We start from the raw sequence: 6,000 nt of genomic DNA, 5'->3' as shown, positions 1-6,000 counted from the left end.
TTTTTAGTTACTAGATGATTGTATGTTGTTTTATAGTTTTGATTTCTTCACTATTATTCTACAGTCGTGGCCAAAAGTTTTGAGAATGACATTCATTTCCACAAAGTTTGCTGCTTCAGTGTCTTTAGATATTTTTGTCAGATGTTACTATGGGATACTGAAGTATAATTACAAGCATTTCATAAGTGTCAAAGACTTTTATTGACAATTACATGAAGTTGATGCAGATTCAATATTTGCAGTGTTGACCCTTCTTTTTCAAGACCTCTGCAATCCGCGCTGGCATGCTGTCAATTAACTTCTGGGCCACATGGCAGCTGATTCTGATGGCAGCCCATTCTTGCATAATCAATGCTTGGAGTTTGTCAGAATTTGTGGGGTTTTGTTTGTCCCACCTCCTCTTGAGGATTGAACACAAGTTCTCAATGGGATTGAGGTCTGGGGAGTTTCCTGGCCATGGACCCAAAATATTGATGTTTTGTTCCCCGAGCCACTTAGTTATCACTTTTGCCTTATAGCAAGGTGCTCCATCACGCTAGAAAAGGCATTGTTCGTCACCCAACTGTTCCTGGATGGTTGGGAGAAATTGCTCTCAGAGGATGTGTTGGTACCATTATTTATTCATGGCTGTGTTCTTAGGCAAAATTGTGTATATATATATATATATATATATATATATATGTATATACACACACACACACACACACACACCCAAACAAACCACACATTTCATCACATTTCATTGCAAATATATATATATTTTTTGGCAAAAATATATATTTCATAGAACGGCATTAGCACTTATCCGTCCAGAAGTACCTCCTGTCCTTGCAGAAACAGCTCCTCAGCTTCTGTTTGCATCATAACACTCAAAGATTCCTCAAACAAAAAAATCTGTCTCACTTTCCCGATCAATCTCTTCTATAATCTGGTGCAAATCTGTATACTTAGACTTGGACTTCGCTTTTCCTGATTTATTCGCCATGATGTCTTCAATGAAATCGTTGAAAATACTACTCTCCAAAATACTGCTGTGTGTAACAAGCGTCACTGAAACTACTCTGAATGTCAAGGCGAGAATGGAGTTCGTTACGTGTGCGATTACAAACAAGGAATGGTGGTCCAACCCATAACCATCACATACTGGCGTTTACCTCAGCTCATTGGCTATCTACCCAGCTACATTTCAAGAAGATCAGTGGTCATTGGGCAGAAATACAGTCAATCAACGAAGCTTCGCTAAAATTATTGGTGCGCAAGGAAGTCATTGCTCGTCGTCTTCAAATCAGTTCACTTCGGTCAATACTCCCCGCAAAAAAAAACCAATCCCATTTGGCTGTGTTGCAAACATCCAGAGGAATGCACTGAAACCAACCATGACTAGATAAACAATTGTTTACGGTGTGTAATAACGTCGAATGCTCCGTAATTTTTTTTGATAGAGATGGAATTCACGGGAAACAAACGGTTTACAAAATGTTTCGATTTAGGCTATAAAAATGGATTTTATCAAAGAAAACGGCACTTCATTTGATCACTGGGACCCTCAGGAAGAGAAATAAGAGCAAGATATCAGAATGCAAGTCATAATTTTACCTTCAGATGTGAATGTGTAAAAACTGTCATGGTGGAAAATATTTTTGTTGTTGATTGCTCTTCTCAAACAAAAGCATGGTATTTGTTCTCTGTAATAGCTATTTTAAATCGGAAAACGTAGTTTGATTACCAAGATTCTAATCTTTTGAAGGATGTAAGACACTTGCATTTTCAAGAATGTTTAATGTTACGACGTATTTTTAGTTGTCACACTGAAATTTGATCCCTGTACGGGGATCGCAGCCATAAGAGGATTTATTAAGTACTGCAGTGCATCTCCTCCTCATGGACTGCACCAGATTTGCCAGTTCTTGCTGTGAGATGTTGCCTCACTCTTCCATCAAGGCACCAGCAAGTTCCCAGACATTTCTGGGGGAAATGGCCCAAGCCCTCACCCTTCGATCCAACAGATCCGGGATGTTCGCTGGCCACGGCAGAACACTGACATTCCTGTCTGCAGGAAATCACGAACAGAACGAGCAGTATGGCTGGTGGCATTGTTATGCTGGAGGGTCATGTCAGGATGAGCCTGCAGGAAGGGTACCACATGAGGGAGGATGTCTTCCCTATAACGCACAGCGCTGAGATTGCCTGCAATGACAACAAGCTCAGTCCGATGATGCTGTGACACACCGCCCCAGTCCATGACGCACCCTCCACCTCCAAATCGATCCCGCTCCAGAGTACAGGCCCGGTGTAACGCTCATTCTTTCGATGATAAATGCGAATCCTACCATCACCCCTGGTGAGACAAAACCACGACTCGTCAGTGAAGAGCACTTTTTGCCAGTCCTGTCTGGTCCAGCGATGGTGGGTTTGTGCCCATAGGCGACGCTGTTGCCGGTCATGTCTGGTGAGGACCTGCCTTACAACAGGCCTACAAGCCCTCAGTCAAGCTTCTCTCAGCCTATTGCGGATAGTCTGAGCACTGATGGAGGGATTGTGCGTTCCTGGTGTAATTCGGGCAGTTGTTGTTGCCATCCTGTACCGGTCCCGTAGGTGTGATGGTCGGATGTACTGATCCTGTGCAGGTGTTGTTACATGGTCTGCCACTGCGAGTATGATCAACTGTTCGTTCCTGTCTCCCTGTAGCGCTGTCTTAGGCGTCTCACATTACCGACATTGCAATTTATTGCCCTGGCCACATCTGCAGTCCTCATACCTCCTTGCATCATGCCTAAGGCACGTTCACACAGATGAGCAGGGACCTTGGGCATCTTTCTTTTGGTGTTTTTCAGAGTCAGTAGAAAGGCCTCTTTAGTGTCCTAAGTTTTCATAACTGTAACCTTAATTTCCTACCGTCTGTAAGCTGTTAGCGTCTTAACGACCGTTCCACAGGTGCATGTTCATTAATTGTTTATGGTCCATGGAATAAGCATGGGAAACAGTGTTTAAACCCTTTACAATGATCTGTGAAGTTATTTAGATTTTTAGAAATTATCTTTTAAAGACAAGGTCCTGAAAAATCCTACAATGTGATTTTTCTGGATTTTTTTTCTTCTCATTTTGTCTGTCATAGTTTAAGTATACCTATGATGAAAATTACAGGCCTCATCTTTTTAAGTGGGAGAACTAGCACAATTGGTGGCTGACTAAATACTTTTTTGCCCCACTGTATATATTTTCTACTCCTCGCCATTTCCATATGAAATAGCCATTGGGTGCTGTTCGGGGGAGTGCAGGCCCACAACAATGGCCGGAGTTGAATGGACCAGCACTTCACCTTAGTGACTGTTCCCTCTGCTCTATACAATACATATCTGTTTATTTTATGTGATGATAAAAGGCTCATACAATACAAATATTTTTTTAAATGTTTTCTTTCACAGTGATAGCGACACTGACTGGGAGCCCCCGGTGCCAAGCTTCCCGCTCTACCTCTGCCCCCTCTACTCCTGCCTCCAGTGGTGTTCATATGCCATAGTTCATTACTGCACTCATTACTGTGCCTCAGGGCCAAAAGAGCACAGCATGGAGGCGTCGTTGTGTTCTGTGTCGCATGAAGTCCCCCATCACCTGCACCACTTGTTCAGTTTGCCTCTGCTTTACATCAGAAAGAGACTGCTATGGGACATGGCACAGGCAGCAAAATATTGTGTAGAGGACTTCCAAAGGGTCTACTGTTTTTTTTTAATACACTGCTCAAAAAAACAAAGGGAACACTTAAACAACACAATGTAACTCCAAGTCAATCACACTTCTGTGAAATCAAACTGTCCACTTAGGAAGCAACACTGATTGACAATAAATTTCACAGGCTGTTGTGCAAATGGGATAGACAACAGGTGGAAATTATAGGCAATTAGCAAGGCACCCCCAATAAAGGAGTGGTTCTGCAGGTGATAACCACAGACCACTTCTCAGTTCCTATGCTTCCTGGCTGATGTTTTGGTCACTTTTGAATGCTGGCGGTGCTTTCACTCTAGTGGTCTATGCGAGGAAGATAAAAGAAATGCAAGATGAGAGGGAATTGATGAGAAGACTAAGAAAAAGTTTAAAAACAGGATAGAAAATACAGGTACAGACACTTCATATAACAATCTGGTGAACTGAAATTACATTCTCTAATTATCCCAACTGTAGTCTAAAGGACTGATATCCACACCCTGATTTGTGTACCGCACATAGCCAGAGGAATAGAAGAGTAATATACAGTTACCTTCAGTGCCATCAGAAATAAGTCACACTCCTTGTCTTGTTACTCATTTTGTTGCTACAGCCTGAATTTAAAATTGATACAATTTCGATTTTTTTTTGTCACTGGCCTACACACAATGTCTTATGTCAAAATGGAATTATGTTTTTCGAAATGTTTACAAATGAATAAAAAATGAAAAGCTGAAATGGTTTTGAGTCAAGCACCTTTGTTATGGCAAGTCAATAAGGTCAGGAGTAAAAATGTGCTTAACAGGTCACATGAACTATAATTGTGTTTAACATGAATTTTGAATGACTACCTCATCTCTGTACCCCACACATCTGTTAGGTCCTTCAGTCGAGCAGGGAATTTCAAACACAGTTTCAACCACAAACACCAATGCCTCACAAAGAAGGTAAAAAAGAAGCAGACATTCAATATCCCTTTGAGCATGGTGAAGTTATCACTATAAAGATACAGGCGTACTTCCTAACTCAGCTGCCAGAGAGGAAGGAAACCGCTCAGGGATTTCACCATGAGGCCAGTGATGACTTTAAAACAATTACAGAGTTTAATGGTTGTGATAGGAGAAAACTGAGGATGGATCAATAACATTGTAGTTACTCCACAACACTAACCCAATAGACAGAGTGAAAAAAGGAAGCCTGTACAGAATAAAAAATATTCCAAAACAAGCATCCTGTTTGCAACAAGGCACTAAAGTATCATGTTATGGGCATGGCATGGCTGCATCATGTTATGGGTATGCTTGTAATAGTTATGGACTGGGGAGTTTTTCGGGATAAAAAACAAACAATTTAACTAGGCACAGGCAAAATTCAGTCTGCTTTCTGTCAGACACTGGGAGATGAATTCACCTTACTGTCACGGTTGTTTGTAGAGACGGACCAAGGCGCAGCGGATGTTGAGTTCCACATAATTTATTAAACGTGAAACTTTAAACAAAACAAGAAACGACCAACGAACCGTGACTACAGCGGTGCTACATACACGTACTCAAAATACAATATCCCACAAACACAGGTGGGAATAAACACTACTTAAATATGATCCCCAATTAGAGACAACGATTACCAGCTGCCTCTAATTGGGAATCATACAAATCACCAACATAGAAAATTAAACCTAGAACCCCACATAGAAATAATAAACTAGAACACCCCCCAGTCACGCCCTGACCTACTCCACCTTAGCAAATAAATGCTCTCTGTGGTCAGGACGTGACAACTACAGAAGGACAATAACCTAAAACTAGGCCAAATCTACACTGGAGTTACTACCAAGAAGACAGTGAATGTTCCTGAGTGGCCGAGTTACAGTTTTGACTTAAATGTTCATGAAAATCTGTGGTAAGAACTGAAAATGGTTGTCTAGCAATGATCAACAACCAATTTAACCAAGCTTGAAGAATTTTGAAAATAATAATGGGCAACTGTTGCACAATCCAGGTGTGGAAAGCTCTTAGACTTACCCAGAAAGGCTCACAGCTGTAATTGCTGCCAAAGGTGATTCTAACATGTATTGACTCTGAGGGTTGAACACTTACACTGTATCTAATCAAGAGATATTAGTGTTTTTTTTGTTTTGTTTTTTATAAACGTTAGAATTTTTCTTCCACTTTGACATTAGAGTATTTTATGGAAATCATTGACAAATATGACATTTAACTCCATTTTAAGCTACTTTGTAACAAAATGTGGAAAAGGTCAATGGGTGTGAATACTTTCTGAAGGCACTGTATATGG

Source organism: Oncorhynchus mykiss, chromosome 6 (genome assembly GCF_057628025.1).
Source record: "Oncorhynchus mykiss isolate SJ-2025 chromosome 6, ASM5762802v1, whole genome shotgun sequence".
In the NCBI taxonomy this organism is placed as follows: Eukaryota; Metazoa; Chordata; class Actinopteri; order Salmoniformes; family Salmonidae; genus Oncorhynchus; species Oncorhynchus mykiss.
Note: the sequence above shows the minus strand (reverse complement) of the source record.